Source organism: Temnothorax nylanderi, unplaced genomic scaffold (genome assembly GCF_030848795.1).
Source record: "Temnothorax nylanderi isolate EJ_2023f unplaced genomic scaffold, tnyl_v1.0 TNYL_tig0025_pilon, whole genome shotgun sequence".
NCBI lineage: Eukaryota > Metazoa > Arthropoda > Insecta > Hymenoptera > Formicidae > Temnothorax > Temnothorax nylanderi.
This window is the reverse complement of record NW_027249087.1, coordinates 665,949-684,720: the sequence shown is the minus strand read 5'-3', so window position 1 is coordinate 684,720 and position 18,772 is coordinate 665,949. Positions and strand designations below refer to the sequence as shown.

General features: G+C 41.1%; 1 protein-coding gene across 6 annotated transcripts in view; it reads right to left on the bottom strand.

Moving 5' to 3' along the window:
- The window catches only part of LOC139769877 (uncharacterized), a 288,097-nt gene that overhangs the window by 164,766 nt on the left and 104,559 nt on the right, over positions 1-18,772 (bottom strand). Inside the window, exon 1 of one of the 6 annotated variants that reach the window (XM_071701359.1) lies at positions 8,758-9,012. The exons of 4 other annotated variants lie outside the window; for them this stretch is intronic. The gene's annotated coding sequence lies outside the window, so the exon portion shown is untranslated. Of the gene's footprint in view, positions 1-1,979; positions 2,387-8,757; positions 9,013-18,772 lie in introns of those variants that run through there. One more of the 6 variants, XM_071701358.1, reaches the window with a different exon arrangement.

Here is an 18,772-nt window from a genome sequence, read left to right as displayed (position 1 = left end):
AATAATTTGAATTATCATGGATGACTTTTATTGAAACGTCACTGATTTTCGTATCGCAGAATTAATTATTATTAATTAAAAACTCTCATTAATAAAATTTTACATCTTACAACGCACATCTTATCTTCCTTCGCATTCACTATACCTCGATAAAAAATTAAAAATTTCGTCAGTTTCTCATACACGCAATTTTAAAGTGGAAATATAATGTTTAAAATGTTCAATAGTTCATGACTCAAAATACTTTTACTATGCAATCTACAATTAACGAGGATCCTCTCTCCTGGCGTTTATTTTATTGTACAGAGAGACATGGCAAACGTATGTGTATTTAACGAGAACTTCGGCTCCCTTTATTACGAGACAGTTTCACCCAATCGGCACCAAGAACACGCACCGCGAAATAATTGCAGTCATTCCGAACCATTCACGATATTGGCCGAGATAATCTCATCGCCCTACTTCCACGTCCTATCCATTTTGTCTTTCTACGTGATATGTAACTAATTTTGACAAGAATATCCTGACAAATCCAAGAGCGCGACTGAATGTCAACACGAATAGATATACACATGGTGTCATATTTTGTATTTTTCATGTACTTTTATCGCGTCGTTAATAAAAATAGCATGGTTTCCTTGATCATCCAATTTTAATTATTGCAAAGACATAGGTTAAAATTATACTACATTTTGAGTTAATCGAGAAAGAATATCAATTTACGAACACAGATGTTGATCATCATTACTTAATTTAAAATTATTTAGTTTAATTTTTATTGTTAAATCCAATAATTAGCTATTATACGTATCGTATTATATGATATTTTTTTCTAAAATATGAAAAGTGTACTATTAAGTATCTCCTGATAACAATATAATGATAATAAAGCACTTTGAAATAAAACACTATAAAAAAAATTAAGTACCGCGTTGTGAATATTGTAATTAACACGCAAAGTGTAATTAAATATTTCTTATATTTTAGGGTAAACAAATGACGAGAAATCATTTAGAACATTATTGCTGTTAGAAATAAGCGATACAAAACTTCATATCTTCTAATACTGCTTATATCAGGAGAGAGCTCAACGCCGATATTTTAGCAAAACAAATCGAACGCAATGGTTCAGAAAAGATCGAATCACTCGCGTTTAGGTCGAGCAATCCGTGCACATGTAGTTGCTTCCCTTCTCGGTCTATGGCCCTACTCGATTACTCTCTTTCTACCGACAGGTGTTTATCCGACCGTACGCGCAAACACTATTTCCACCCTTCGTAGCCGAGCACCTCCGGATTGATTTCAACAATGCAGTGAAAAGAAACGTTCCACATATCTCGATACCTCAAATCGGACGATCGAATAGGTTTTATTATTCCAACCCTTCCACTCCCACATTTCATTCACATTTTCTTCGTATAAAAACAGTTCACTAACGAAATGATCGAAATTTGGTTTAAATATTGTTTTTATGCCGTAATATGTACATATTAGTTTAAAATATACATTTTTTTACTTGCCACTTTTTATAAACCAAAGTTTATGATAAATGTGAATGAGCCAAATGACTAATTGTAAGATTTGATGAATATAGAAAAATAAGAGCAAATATTGCGATCTAAATAAATGTTATCCATTATATACTGCCAAATATATCTATATTTGTTTTCAATATACTTTTATTGCTTATTGAATCGAAAAAGGATTCAATGTTGAAAGTTTTATCCGTTAAATGTGTATAAATATTTTTATTATTGTTATATGAATTTTGTATTTTTATATAAATAATTTTTTACATGAATGTATTATTAAATAAATATGTTAAACCACAAGAAGTCTTTTAATTCTGGAAAAATTCGCGATGATTTACTTCATAACGTAAATTATTGGAGAGAAAGAGAGAAAAAGAGACAATCACAATTCCGAGAACTTGATCACGATCCGTCGAAAGATGAAAGTATCCGATGAGCATTACTTACTGCGATTTCGAAGTACCAGCGAGTTATCGTTTCTTCCGAGCCGAGAAACGATGATTAGAGACGCTTAATCACACCGTCTCAAAGATCGCGGCTTGATGAGCAGGTGAACGTAGCCGTTCTCAGCCACGGCGGGCATTGAGTGAATGCGTGAGTTCGTGCGTGCGTTCGTGCGTGCGTGAAGGGCTTTAGGGTCGCGTACGCGCGGAAATCGTCGTGGAGATCCTCTCGGCCGTGGATATCCTCGCCGTCGGTGGTACGTAACGATCCCCGCTCATGCCGTGAGAATCTCTCGCGGGCACTTGTCTTGGGCAGCCGCCAGGAGGAGCCGCGGGGGTTCCGGAGGAAGCTAGGTTACGTGGGAGGAGGTGACGGTGGAGTAGGAACCCCGCGCGGGGGAAGGGGGTGGATGGTGGTGGTCCTGCTCGGAGGTAGCGCTGATTCCGGCGCATTCCGAGGACCGGGAGGGTTGCGGAGGGCCGCAGGAGGTAACACGCGGGAGAGGGCGGAGGTGTTCTGCCCCACCCGTACTCGGCTCTGATTGGACTACCCCCGCCTAGTCACCCCCGGCCATCCCTCTCGTCCTCTTCTACCTCTTCCTCCTCCTCCTCGTCCTTCTTCTTCGTCATCCTCCTCGTCGTCGTCGTCATCCTCCTCCTCCTCTTCCACCTCTTGCTCCTCACGCTCCTTCTCTTGATCCGCCATCCTCCATCTTCTCTCCTCCTCCTCCTCCTCCTCCACCGTCACCCGCCACCTCACGGCTTCTCTTCCGCCTTCTCCGCCTCGCCACTTCTTCTTCTTCTCGTTCGCACTACCTCGCCTCTCGCCTGGTCCGTCGCCGAGCGTAAGAACGCCCGCCTCTTTTTCGATGCACCGGAAAACAGGTGCGGAAGCACGACGTGGGGATTCCGAGATTCCTACTGGCTCCGGGAGCCGTCGGTGACTCCGATCTCCAGGCTTTATTCCCAGGCTCACTAGTCCCACCCGTTCCCTCTCGTCTCCACCCCTCTTTCCATACATGGAGAACTTCCTTCCACCCTTCCCCCCCCGACCGCGTTAAATTTTGAAAATTCTGCAAGAGTGCCGGGGTCCATGCTCGATGTGGCATTTAGCTGCTTTCGGTTCCCTCTCGTTTCAAACGTACAGCAGCTTTAATAACGCAGACCCCTTGCAGGATATTCGATTCGCGCGAGATGTTGTTGAACCGACGCTATTTTCTGCATCTCGTCTCACAGGACTGACAAGAGAAAAGAGAACCAAGAATAGATAACGTGACTTCCGTCGAACGGAAGAATCCCCGAATTCTAAACACTAGAGTAGTTTAATTGAGAAGAGTTATATTTACAAATGAAATGTATTCACAGATATAAAAAAGAAATTTGTGAGATGTATGTGTCACAATAGTTTCGCGATTATTTCGCTATTACACAATAGCTTTCCATAAAGCTCCTAAAACTCGACAACTCCAAACGAGCTATATCAAATATTTCCCAATCCAAAGTGCATCGACCTTTCGTTGACTTCACAGAATTCAAATCAAATGCTCTCATAAACGTAAATTAGTATCGACAGCGAATATATTTGTCGTATGACTAAAATATTATAAACAAAATCGCACTTCGCGTGATAATAAAGAAAAGACAGAAAAAGATAAGGAAAATATAGAATAATTAAGCATTTTTTAATTAAAAATCAATATAGAAATCAATAGTTATGTTTCAGTATGCAATCTTATTATCCTTGCTTTGCGTATACTAAAAACTAATATCTAAAAAATAGTGTTTTTATGGCTTTGCATTAAAATTCAGTTTATCAGCTCAGCCTTAAGATGGATATTTCAAAACGGAATTCATCAAGGTACATCAACCTTCCATTATCTCCATTCAAATCGATCGCAATTGGACGATCATGCAATCAAATAGATTTGAGGTGAAATAACTTCTTCGCGCATAAACGCTACTCAAAATCAACGGCAGATACGTTTGTTCAATAAATGAAACCGCACTTACAAAGATGATGATCATAAAGGTTTGGCGAACGGGGAGGCGGAGGACGAGCAAGACAAGAATGCCCTAAGGCGACGGCATTTCGATAATTGGAAACCAATGAGCCGGCGGTAGGAGGATTTTCGGGGTAAAAATCAACCCTTCGTTCGGGCCCTAATGAAGCGAGCCTTCGGCGTTGCCTGCCGACGTGCATGCCTCCGCGTCGTATTAATTGCCTGCCCCCTCCGCATCTCGCGTCCCTCATCGCCACCATCGTTCCGCCGCCTCTCCCGGGCCCCATCTAACCCTTTCCATCGTCTTCTTGCACCGTCTCGCAGTTACCCGCGATAGCGCATTCTTCGACAAATTGGATCACGCTATCGCGCGAGCACCCGCTATGGTTATATCGCCGAGGACTCGCCAGGATAACCGAAAATCGCCGAAGAGACCGAGCTACAAATCACTCGCGGTGAGACATAATAACTGCCAATATTTTCAGACCGATAACTTAGAAACTTCAATCCACTAAATTCGTATTAAAAAACCATCCGCCATAATGAATCTTAAAGCCGAAAGACAAAGCAATATAGTCCAAATATGTTATGCTTTTAACTCCTAAACAGGAAACATGAAACATAAAAAACTTAGAAAAACCGATTAAATCTGTCATTTTTTAAACAAAGTACTAAAAATAGAATTATAAAGATGTCCGTAACATTAAAAATTCAATAAAATAAAACAAATGTAGGTCATTTTTCCCCTTGTTCCAAATTTTCTCTCTGTATAATGTCCGCACATAGATTATTAATGTCCTTTAGAAACGGCAAATGTCCAAAATTTTAACTTTGAAATATTTACAGTGATGCAATTCATGTCGTATATAACCGTTGAACATTCATTATACATGGCCATTTGCATCGGTAACATGATAATACCAATAAACTGACCGGTCGTTGATGTAATGGTTACAGTGGTATAAAAAATACACGATGGACAATGTCCACCGTCAAACAGGCGGCCGATGGCCACGATTCGTATAAAAGTTTGCATCGATTTGCATCTCGATGGAGCGTTTCCTCTCTTTATTGTTTCACCGCGAGTGATTGAGCGTGTGGCGTTCAAGCGCCATGCCGGCGGCACTGGTTATCGTTCCCGCATTCGCGATAAAAAGCTGCTGCGACGTGAATTACTTTTCCGCTGGGGTGGCATCGACATAACGTATCGTTCAAAATTACCTATCGTCATTACATCGATCCTGCAAATGGCTGAAATGGCTTTACACGATCGTCGTCATAAAGGACGAAGTAAACAGAAAGTTAAAATAATCGACCGCATAAGTTGCGGGGAAATTACCGCCCCGAATATGTGTATAATTAATTATTCATTAATTAAGCCATCGTCTCTACGTGGTTCAGCTTGCTGACGTTAAGCAATTAATCACGCCGGTGACACGTTGCTTATGATATATGTCATTCGCGCGAACGTTGTAATGCACACGCCAACCTGCATTACCCGATCATATAAATGTAGAATAGAGAAGTAAAATATGTAACATTGATTGTCAGTTAAATAGCTGCTTATTTTTTCAGTTAATTAAGCAGAGAACTCTGAATTGACGATAATAACTTTGTGATTACTAAGCTCAGCCTGACATGCTTAATCCTCTCGTCTCTTTTAATAGATTACCGTATATTAAACGAAAAATTCACTAAAATCTATAGCATGTCATGGTATAAACTAATCAATAGTGCAGAACTCGCAGCGTTTTCAATTGGTAAAAGCCGAAGGCGTCACCCCTTCTCGCGTGGCTTTAAGGTTGTGCGAGGTTAGGGCAATTTTCGACGTAATTCCGTTAGGGGGGCTTCAAATCGATATAATCAGCGAACTCGGGGTGGTTTTAACCACCGGTGGCCGCGCTATACTGCGACTCTTCCGCCCAAATTCTAAATCCTGCGCACCATCTAGCAATCTTCTTCTTAGCCGGCCCTTAGATGAGTACATTGTTCAGAGCAATATGCGTCATAACGATAACTGTTCCCCCCTTGGTCGGAAAACAAACAATTCAGCAACGCTTATAAACATTTTGCTTTTGTATTAGATAAAAGTTTACGAAATATTAAAATATCAGGCTGAAGTTTCAATATTAATATATAATAGATAATGATTTACTTTAACGTCGAAAAGCTATAAAGATATGTAAAACACAAATTTTTATAAAATTGCGAAAACAAAATAATCAGAGAAAATAAAATACCAGCGTGAAAATACGCAAATTAAATAAATTATCCCGAATTAACAATCTCTTGCAGATTGTTCGGCGACCGTCGGCTATTACTTTCGCAAGTAACTCTTTCAATAAAGTGACGAAAATCTAATGTCCAAAAACATCACGATAAGCAACGTATTTATGTAATGTTTAATATTATAATAAATATTTCTACACACGCAAATAATGATGAATACATACATAATACGATCCATCGATAGATCCCAATGCTACGTCTGAAGGATCTCACGCTTTTCTTTGGAAATTAATCGCAATCACTCTAATGCCAACTATATGCAGCAACACTCAGCGAATCGGCACCGTTACGCCTTGGAGACCATGCCAAGAACGACTTGTTACTATCGTTCGTTCGTTACAATATCGCCCTTAGCGACAGGATGAAAAAATGACAAAACCGCGGTTGACCGTTTACCGGCTTCAAGACACGATGAAGACGAGCGTCTCCGGACGCGAGATGTGGCACACCCCGAGACCTAGACACTACTGAACCAGCCCCATGGCAAACCTTGTTAACGGCAGTCGACAACCAAGTTTAAACTTCGGGTAACAATTCCCCTACCAACTCACTCATTCTCTCTCTCTCTCCTCTCGTGTTCTCTCCCCCTTCCCGTTTGGCACCCGATTTCTCCCCCTTTCTCTCTCTCTTTCTTTTGTTCACGAGAGAGGGTAATACTCTTGAAGAATTCTTAAAAATTAATTTAATCATCAAAACTAATTTACTATGCCACATCGTCGACAAACTACTCATCGTAACAAATGTTTTTCTTCGATGCTGTAGTTGTTTGACAATGAACATACTTGATGTACATACTCTTGTAATGCTCTTGTAAATACATTTCTCTCGATCTAGCATTGCACAGCATCAGGCGCTTCTATCACATCTTGATAACATAAAAAATATCAAGTACCATTGATAATCATCAAAGCGACTTTTTAAAAAATAATTTCACAACACAAATTCTTTTCCTTCATTTTTATGTCACAATCTATACTTAGCTAAAATAAGTAATAAATACATCAGAGAAGTCTTTACATAAGTTGACAATAAAATCATTGAAGTTTGAGTAAAATTTAGACAATATTTTAAATTAAAGTATTAGAAATCGAATTAAATCCTATCTTCTTTCAATGTTTAACGCCACGATAAATATTTTTTATATGACGGGAAAGCAGCACAGGGTTCATACACCAACTGTGACTTTGAGAGAAGGCGCAAGGTATCAAAGATATCCAACATCAACCACTTGGAGAACAGAAACTATCAGTTTACTCTTCAACTTAATGTAGATCTCTAACAAGAGTTTCCGCGATAATTGCCCAAGAACAGCGCCGATTTCACAGTATCGGTGAACTCTGCATTCGCTGGTACCTTGGCCTTCGCTGACTGCATCGTTGGGAAGACGACGGGGACAAGCGAACTGTCGTTAACCCCGAATCCCGGTGATCCCTCGTGGCCGAAATGGAGAGTGAGAGAGAAGGGGCGAACGAGGGTACCAAGTTCACCGCAACCTTCCGTAAGCGGCGTGTCGGCGCGAAACTCGGTAGCCGCGTAACAAGAAAGAAGTAACTATCGTTGAAGCGGACTAGTTTGTTCAATGGCACGGGGGATGCGAGGGGGCACGGGGGGTATGAGGGGGATCGCAGGAAGGTGGGCCGAAGTTCCTCGCAAGAACAAGAACAAAGTTCCCAACCGAGACCCCCTCCGCCGTCGTCCTCGATCCTCTTTCACCGTCCCCCCCTTCACCCCTATAAGGTGTATACCCCCCGCAGATGCGCGCACAACCAGTTCACCTTGGAAACTTTGACGAAAACCAAATTCCAAGTGCACGTTCGCACACCATCTCGAGCCTACCTGCGAATTTGCCGCCGCGACCGTCAAATCGCGCCGTCTTCTGTGGCACTAACGTGCCGGCGATGCAACGCGAATTAAGACGAAAAGATGCGGGTCCACGTTCGACAGTCGATTGAAGAAAAAAACTTTTTTTCGACGAATACGACGCACGTGAGATTGTGTTATTATACAGTGAAAAAGTTAAGAAAGTGTGGCTTATAATGTTATCTTACGTCGCGAAATCGTATCATATAAATCAACTAACGTTGAAGACTGTTAAAAATACAATTTCTGTTCCTGTGTTTATAAATATCGTGTAAAAAAATACAATATGGTTATTAAATTCAATCTTCGTGTTAACAAAGTGTTAAACAAATATTTACTCTTTAAAAAGAAACTCTTTGAGAAGAAAGAAAAATTATAGTTTGTTACCACCCTTTTCTTTCTTCACACACACCCCCCTCCCCCCCACACACACGCGCATACACAGACGATAATTTTTTTATCCTATTATCAACTTGCCATATGTTTACGAAAACATAAAAGCTTTTCACAAGATTCGCAACAAGCGACATTTCTTTGGAAATGTCGATTTGAAAGTTCGGCTAAAAATCGCGGGAGATGAGATCGCGCACGGAATTCGAGGAGGATTCTCATTCCTTATTTCTTGGTACTTACTTTCGCGTTGATGAGGGGGAGAAATCTTCTCAGTCGACGATCGCGGCGATATCGGGAGCCGGCTGGATTGGAACCGCAAGAGATTCCATCTTTCGTACGACTCCGGGGCACCGTTTGATCCCTTCTCTGTTTACCGCGATGCCGGAAGACGCGTCTAGGAAGCTCAAAAGAGGAGACGTAGACCCGTGATCGACGTTAGGCAGCCGTACGAGGCCCGTCCGAACCGTCCGCGCCGCGACGTCGACGAAGAGCGCCGATTTTCCACGAGCAACCCCGAGAGGTCGTACAACACCACCGTCAAGAGGAGGACAGCGGTGGAAGAGGAAGAGGAGAAGGAGGAGGAGGAAGCAGAAAGAGGGGTTGGTGGAAGGAGCCGGAGGAGGATTTCAACCTGGTATTGGTGAGGAGGAGACCGCCGACGTTGAACAGCGCCGATACGCGGTTGTGTGCGCGTTTGCGAGGAGTTAGATTAGAGGAGGAGAGGAGGAGAGAAGCGAGTGAGAAGAGAAACAGAGAGAGGAGAGCGAAAGCGAGAGTGCGAGAGGGAGAAAGACGAGGTTGGATATGCGACGTTGAACGTGCATCAGTGTTGGTGAGAGTAAAACTTTTCTCGCTTGTGTTCGTACTCACGCATCGACTCGTCTCTGTGTGAGAGAGAGAGAGAGAGAGAGAGTGCAGAGAGAACGAGGAGATACGAAGGAGAGGGAGCGCGTCCGAGAACGAAAGAGAGGAGAGAGCCGGAGGAGAGAAAGAGAGAGGGGTGGCGCGGAGGGGAAGAAAGATAGGGCGTAGTACGATTTTGCTAGTACGGAGACGAGCTTCCAAGCAAAACGCGTGGTCCACCTCCGAGTTATTTCCTTTTCCATCCTCTTCCCCCGTCTCCTCAGCACCCCCCCTCTCGCCGTCCCCCTGCTACCTCCTTCGTCCCTCGCTTCCCCCTCGGGCCCCTCGCCGCAGCTTGGACGGCACAAATTATTACCCGTCGCAGGTGCATTTTTTCCTATTCCCTCGCTCGTACGCCCTGTGCGCCTTGCCGCGCTTCACTCCGAAACGTCCGTCGTGTGACAAGAAATTACGAGAGCTCGGAAGCGTGACCCTTCGCCTCGCTCAATTACCAGCGACGAGGGTAAACCTCTGCTCGAAGTGCACGTAAACTGCAGCAGCCGGTGTGCGATCTTAGGAGAAATCACATAGTTACCTGGTAACGATGGGTACGTCGAGATTTTTAGACGGCGATAATACGGAGACGCGCAACATGGATTTAAATAAAAAGAATATAACGCAACTTATAGGATACATCAAAGATTATTACGAAACCTTGACAATACGTATAGTTTCATTCAGAATATATCAATGTATTGTTTATAACGTTACGTATATTTTATATTCATATGTACGATTATAGCAAATTTATTTAGCATTACGATTTAAGATTGAATGTTGTTAATTTACAAAAAATAAATTTTGAAGAGAAACCAAAATGACGAATTAAGAATTTCTATAGCTTAAAAAAGTAATTTTAATTACCCCTCATTATAACATTGAACAATCACTTGACTACTTAAACAGTGATCACAGTAGTAGCTGTAAGGCTAACTTTCAAGATATATACAGAAATTATATAAAAAGTTAGTTTGTTAGAAACTTACATATAGCACACGAATTTTACCGGATATATTGATTATTATCTCTTACTTTTAAATTTTTATACGTATTTATAGGACAATCACAGAAGGACATTATAATTTCACGATTACATTCGAGCGCTAATAGAAAACTTTCATCTGAAACTGATCGTCTGTTAATAGCAAGCCGTTTTCACATGGCTTAACACACCGTTTTTCCGGCAAATTTATTTCGCAAAATAAAGAAAGCGAAACGCTGCGCAGCATGCGAGCCTTCATATCAGTTTCAACGTTAACTTACTAACTGTAAAAATACGATGCTGTTACATTTCGTCCTAATAAATTATTTATAATTATTACCGATGTAATTACAAATTTTACGCACTAAATGCTAGTCCGAGATATCTCTCAAACCAAAATAATCAAAAATAAATTTTTATTCTTTATTTAGGAACTCTCTCAGTTTGCAGAAATCACTTCTAAGCATAGGAGAAATACTGATATTTATACTGAGAAGCATATCAGCAAAATCCATCCTCTCGTTTTAAGTAATAAAGTAATAACGCGATGGAATATCTAGCTGAAAGCTAGAACGCTGTCGGAGGGTGTTATTGAAATCGCTACGACTGAACCGTGGGTTGCACCGGACCGAGAGGCCGAGGGGAGAAGTCGACAGCTTCTCGCAAAAACCAAAGATACCGTACGATCATATGGACGACAGCTCGTTCGCCGCCGACGGATAGGCGGCGGGCTACCGAACGTCGAGTTTAATGCAGATTAAGGAGCGCGGGGGCTGGAGGGTCCTTTGTAGAACGCGTTTCGTTCGGTATTAGCTGGAAGTAGCTCGTAGAACCGTGGTATTACCTGGAATTACGTCTCAATCTACCGTGGCCGTCGACTAAACTAATATTAAAACTTTTAACGTAGTTAGAGCGCGGCCCGTGGTTGCTTTACCGTCCGTGAAGCTCCACGCTCGCTCTCTCTTGCTTGCTTTCTCTCTCTCTCCCCCTTTTACCTCTCCCTCATCTTTTAACCCATCTCTCTTTCTCTCGCGCAGATATACCATCCTCTTCTCTCTCACCGTATACGCGTGAACTGCATTGACCGCTACTGAACTTTGATGTGTTTCCTGCACAAAATTCACCTCCGAAGTCATAAATTAGCTACTGGAGACCGATGCGTTTCTCTTTGGGTGGCTCCCTCGAACCTGCACCAATACCACGAGCCACCACTTCAGCGGGCTCAAAAGCATCAAAAGCAAACGCCGGACAAACCTCACAGGTTTGCTGATAGCGGGAATTATCGAAGTATGTAATATAACGGACGTTCAATCTGGATTGCCGCCTTATTTTTTAGCATATTTCGCGCGTCCACATGAAAGCAGAACACATTTTTTCTTTTTTCTCAATTTCTTCTTGTTTTACCGAACGTTGGACAGCGGTGGTTAATGGTATTTCACATAAATGTCGAATACAGCGATAAGCGTGGTTTCGACGAAGAGTTTCATGGACGGGCGCGTAACCGATAAAATTTAAAATTCGTTTAATCGATTTTTCATTTGCTAAACCATTTACTTATAACAATATTCCGAAACAATCTCGATAATTCACGATTAGTATGATGTACGAAGATATCCATACTCATAAAGACTAAACGAAAAAGTCACACTGTTGAATTCAACCAATAATGATCGTGTCGATTATTTTTTTGACGTGCCTTCACATTGTTTCTCTTGATCACTTTCACTTTGCTGATCCGTAGCCTGTCTTTGAAGCGCGTCGGCTGTCTCCGTTCTCACCGGGACAGGAACTTTTTATTCCGACGCTTAAGAAACGGCCGAGTCTTGCCAGATCGGAGTTACTCCATTTAGAATCTATTAAGTGAATTAAGTTCCACCAATGAAGTAGTTCTTCTCGCTTCGCCTCTCTATCTTTCTTTCCGCCAACCGTCGGCAACTTTTACTCCTTCCAGTTTCCTTCCAAAGTTATCCGTGGACGCGGAACGTCGGCCAGATGCGGAGAGACGGGGGGAAGCAAATCGAAAATTTACTCTCAAATTCACGCCGAATAATGCGGGGAAACGAGCAGAGCTAAAGGCAAAACGCCCTTAAACGTGACGGTAGATAGAGCACGAGCGGTTGTACGAACGAAAATAAAAACTGTCTTCCATCCTGAAAATAATACCTTGGCGGCTGAAACAATTAATGTCGTTTCGCGTGTCATTCCCGCTGTGTCCGCGAGGTAAAACGAATGTCCAGTATATATGAACATATGACACTTCCTTCCCTTTACGTCCTTTACGCCTGCAGGAAGATACTGGTCGCTCTAGTTCCAAGACACTTCCAATGCATTCATGCATTCATATCTCTTGTCTTACCAGACGTGAAAGATCAACGTTAGAACTGCGCGCGATAACGTTTGTCGATATTCGCCACGTGTTTTGCACGTATACCGTAAATTAATATACATGGACACATGTGCATCGATACTAAGGATTGTCACCTGTCAGACATATGTAGGTTTTATGTAAATAATTTAAAAAAAATGGATTACACCAGTGAAAAAAACTCGATGACAGTCGCTGAAATTGAACTGTAACGCATATTATCGGGATAAATAAATGATTTTCCGTCATCGCACACGCGTGTTGCCTTTCTATTTATCCCTCCAAGTAAATCCGGAGCTTCGTAATTAAAGTGAAGATTTTCGCAAACGCTCATTTATCAATGTAGAGATTCCAAAGGCACAACGCACGCTTTATAAGATTATGATGACAGTTTGACTCCGCGTTAACATCCATTTCATTAAAATGCTGTTCGTCGTGGTATTTGGAAAGAATCGTGAATGAAGAACGAATGCGTTGCTCAAAGCTGATCGATAAATTCCTTAAATTCGCATTAATTTCCTTTCCCCCACCCCCCTCCAATGTCTTACGTTGTTCCTCACCTCATTTCGCGCAACGCCCAAGCGACTTGTTTAATTGCAATCAATTTCCATAAATCATTCGCCACAGTAAGCGTGATGATAATGTCGACGGATAATCCATACCCAATGTACAGTACCTTGATGCTTTAATGAACAATTGTAATATTTACTTTGACGCACCGAGACGATCGACTCCGGTCGAAGTTTCCTAAATGATTTAATGTACAATTGTGTCCCGTTAATAAGCACATTTACGGTCGTGTTGATATCGTCGCCTAACAGGGTTTATCGACTTTCGAAGTTGCACTAGCTAGCGAGTCGAAACGAAATGGAAAGTAACAGTTTAGAATACAACAACTTTCTTCGTAATTAATTCTTTAGAGACGTAAATTAGCAAAGCCATTAGTATAGAAATCTAAAAGATAAATGTGAAATAAAATGACTAATTGCTACCGGTAATAAGAAGTTTTTCCGCTTAAATCATTTTGGAAATTAAATAAAATTATTGTTAAATGTAATTATGTTACTATGATTGTTCACACATAATGTATTGTGTATATGAATTGAACTGCTAAATTCTGTAAGGGTATTGCACAATATTAAAAAGCGAAAGCTCAGTATTCGAGGCGAATTGATGTACAAATTGATGCGCGTGATTTTCGCATAGCTATATTAATAATCTCTGAAAAACATATTTAAAAAAACCAGCGATCGCAAGAGACATCCTCACATCCGCGAGCCTCGAAGAGGAGTGCTGGAACGTCCTACCCCGGCGACGTTCTCATCCCTCCCCGCGCGCGCGTGTCCTACCCTCGAAATCCCAGAGAGCTTTTCCGTCCCTCTTTCGCTTCCTCCGTCTCTCATCGTCCCTCCTCGCCGGAAGCGTCCGCGCAAGCGTGGCCCCCACTCCCACGAGAGCTCGTCGGGAACTCATCGAGATACACAGGGAAAAGCTCCGCGTTCCACGCCTCCCACGATAGGCTTACTTTCGTGTTACTTTTTGTCGGCGAGAAGGACGACGCCGGCGTCGTCTCGTAGGTGGTCGTGGGGTCCATACATGGATCCTCGGCCAGGAGGAAAAAGCCCTCTTCCCCGTCGTGTCCATGGCGAAAGAGAGCTTTCCTACTCGCCGCGCTGGCTGCCTTCTCTTTTTGCTCTTTCTCTCCGTCGCGCGCGTGACCGCCGCGCCGTCCTCTCTTCTTCGGGGTACCGCCGATTCTCGCTTCGTCTTTTTGTGCCCCACCGCTGTTTCCGAGCTATCGCGAACAATAAACGACGGTACTCTCGGAATTGTAGACGACAACGAAACGAAACAACGGCTTTCCAGAAGAGATCCGCTCCAAGTCGAAAGTATGAGACAAGTACTTGCCTGACATGTATAATTGTTGCCAGTAACCTGTCATTTGAGGATAAATCTATGTAACGATCCAAATGGGTATCAATTTTTCTCGTTATGTACACGAACGGCACAGTATCTGCTTCTCGAATAAACTTATATATCAACAGAAATAATTACAAAGTGCTTCATCTTCAAGAAGAGGAAAATTTGAAACCATGTTTTTACTTTTCACTCAATTGCTATAAGAAAGAAAACCGCAAGACGGTGAAACGATAATTATGCAAGCACCAGTACTTCGCGCGCGCAGAAGTAGGAAAAATCCCGGAGCGAAGTATGTTAATGGCCGAAAGTGAAATAAAACGGCCGCGAGGTCACTCGAGCGGCAAAGTTCAAAGTCCAAAGTTCGGTCACCCCTCTCCCCCTCGACCACCTCTCAGATCCCCCTTTCCTCAGAGACGCAGCTCCCGGACTTTCCGAACATTTCTCACAAGAGTGGGATCACGAGGGTGTACTATCAGAGAATTTGCTGTTAGAAAATGAATAATAAATATGCTGCACTTTTTTAACATCCAATATTCAAAACGCTATTTGACAAATCCAATAAACAAATGCATTTATAAAACTTGAACTTGGTTTTCTGTATAATAGTATCTGTGATCGTTCGTTATTTATTGTCTATATATAAATAAATATATAAAATATTTATTAAAACTATAATAATTCTCAAAAGGTAAAAAATCACCTAAAAATTTTATTTAATACTTATTATATATCTATAGATTATTATATTATTTGGATTGTTAATAATTGTTTATACTAGACAAGAATGGATTTTCTTAATTTTCATACGTTCGATTATCATTTTCCAAACTACAATTGTCAAAAGAATGAAACTATTGACTTCAGCAATACGATGTGGTTACTGCAACAGTAAGATGTCTTACAGCGGACTCATCGAAGTTGAAGTTTGCTAAAGGGGTTACTGATCTGATTTCGGGGGGCGTTCGACGGTAGCTTTTAGGGGCGGCCAGCGTGAGATACAGGCAGATATAAGAAGGCAAACATGGAAGACACGTTTATATATCTGTATATGCGTATTTGTTCGTAAATACGGAACCCAAGGCGTTGCGTACGAGGGCAAATATTGGCGAGGGAAGAAATAGACAGAGAGAGAGAGAGAGAGAGAGAGAGAGAGGGAGGGAGAGAGAGAGCAGGAAATGTGTGGAGAAGCGCGTATACAGTCCCATATATCCATCGGGGGAAAACGATGATGCCTCGTGGTCCGAGGCATAAATCCATCAGTTTGCTCTCTATCGTAACTCTCGCTCTACGTACCACCTCGAGGCATCGGGGAGGCTCTTTCTGAGATCAACCTACGCGATCTCGCCTGCAATTTTTATTGTCTCAAGGGCGACGTCAGTCGTGTGCATTCCTTTGGTCTGACTTACGTATCTGACCTGTCATATATTTAATCAGCTAACATTTGTATCTAATTATTTAAAGATTGGATAAAAGTATGAATTTCTACGTCATACATTTTTATATATGTATTATGGTTTTTGTCTTGCAGCAATAGTTGTATTCGAACACAATTCATTCTTTCAGATTAAATTTCATATAATCTATTATCATTTTTATATAAAATCTATTAATTTACTTAAACTAATTATAAACAATTGTTAAAATTTATTCATTTTCATGTTGGAATCCAAAGCCTAAATTAGCATTTACAATAGATATTATATCACTTAATTATTAATAAATGTCCTATAAAGTAAACGCAGCATGTTGATATATCGCTTCGCAATTATTTGGCAGTTTCTTGACGATCCGCGAAGAGTAAGCATAATTGCAACGTTAAGCAAGACGTTCCATTGAATGTTAAATGATACGAAAATGAGGAACGACGCGGTCGGAGGAGGCAGAAAAGGAATGCCGTCGACGTTTTCTCCGTCGATGGCCGCTATCGCAATATTAATTGACGCAAGAAATTAGCTTCGCGATCCCTGAGAATGATTGATCGCATAATGAGAAATCCCTAATAATGACCTCGGCGTTTTGGGGTCCGGAGAAACCGTGGTGGCGGCGACGGCGGTCGGGGGTGAAAAGGTATTAAGAAACGACATTAGATTATAATTTATATTAAAATCTGTGCAAGGAGATAAAGAGAGGAGACACCCACCGACGGTCGATCTCAACCCTTCGCCAATGGCGTAACATCCGTCGTCTTAAGACGATGAATGCGATATACTTCTAAAGCATCAAGTTAATGTTATTATTGTCTCAAAACTTAAAATAGTACGTACCTCAAAGGAAAAATGATATTTATTAAATAGAACAGTTACCAAAAACTATTATGCATCGCGTACCAGAATTAATAAAACATATGATCGTCAAAAGTAGATTTCTTATAGAAAAATTTGTTTGCATCGTCGGCTATTAATTATTTCAAAGTTAATTTTAACGTATGAACAATATAATTAACCGACACAAAGAGTGAACGTATCATTTTAATTAGTTTCTACGCCAATGGGGAATAATCAAGGGGTGGTCCAAGGGACGCTTTATGGCGGAGGAGTGAGAAAGAGAGACAGAAGCTGAAGGTACGTCGCATAGAGCAGGCAACGCGATAGAGTATTATAGTGAGGCAAAGATGGGGCAGGGACAGCATGCTTAGGCGTAATGGGATACAACTTTGGACTTATTCCCGTTAAGATATTGAGCGTGCAACGGTAAGATGCTCGGCCTAACATGGTACACCTTACAAAGGATTTTCCAGTCAAAAATTAACGTCAACCGATTTTGGTGGTGAAATCATCTGAATTCGCGCAATAATAAATAAAACTTATCAATACATCAATATAAAAATATTTCTTGGTTTACTTCTAAAACATCAAACTGAAATATTAAGCTGCAATCTTTAAAGCAAAGTAATATCAATATTTTAGATATTTTTAGATCGAACTATCGAAACAAAAACATAAAATAAAATAGCTAGAAAATAAAAAACCAAGAAAGTTGACAATTCTCACAATAGATATAATATTTAAAAAATCATAGGTATAACATTGGAGAAGAAATAAAAATAATCGAGGCCTAAGAATGTATTTTTTAAAAAACTTTCCATTTTCACATCTCGTTTGATCTAAATTTCAAAGCCGCGACGTTAAATGATACGAAAAAATATATACAATCTGCTCGAATTGTCGTCGATCCACGATTTTGTTGCTATTATTGCCGCCTAATAACAAAACACGTGATTCGTCCGAACGTTTAAGGTGAGTGCAAGTAGTGCCCGTCAACGACAAGCGCGACGAACGAAGAGACCCTCTTTACTCGCCGCCGACGGTACGAAACGAGACCCGCGTTACATCCGAGCGACAGGACGATATCATGAATTATAAAATGACGGTAAAAGCGAAAGTTTCCAGTGGTTTCGCGAATCCAACGTGGGAGAAAAGGAGAAATTGAGAGAAAGATAGAGAGAGACGGAGATCGCGGCGGCGAACCAACCAACCAGCCAACTAACCGACCAGACAGGCTCCTCCTAATTTAATGAAATAGCGAAGGGTTAGGCTTCTAGCAGGTGAAGCGCCGAGCAAATGTTTAGGCAAAGTAGTCCGGCAACATGACGACTATGTTGCAAACGTGGTTGTGCAGCGCGTTTAGTCATATGTCTATGTATCCCCTGCGTTCCTCTCTTTTTAACGTCAATTTGTATTTATTTTCTTATATTAAGGTTCATTAATAAACTATACACATTGTGTAAATTTAGATAATTTCTTCTTTTATATAATAATGATATAATGGTTTACTACGTGACATAAAATCATCACTTGCTATGTTACTTTTCCGCGACACAGAAATAAAAACAAATGTTATTCTAAAAGACAAAAGAAATTGAATGCAATATATATTTTAAATTCACGATTTGTGTGCTCCAAATCACATTAAGCGCTCTTGCTTCAAAATATAAATAAATTTATATATGCTTTTAACGAACAAAGATGATCTCGGAATATCAATAAATTGCATCACCCTGTACCTATCTCTCACTCTCTTCTCCTCGCTTCCTTTATCTTCGAGAAGGATCCATTAAAATGGATGTGAGATGCTTTTTGACGATG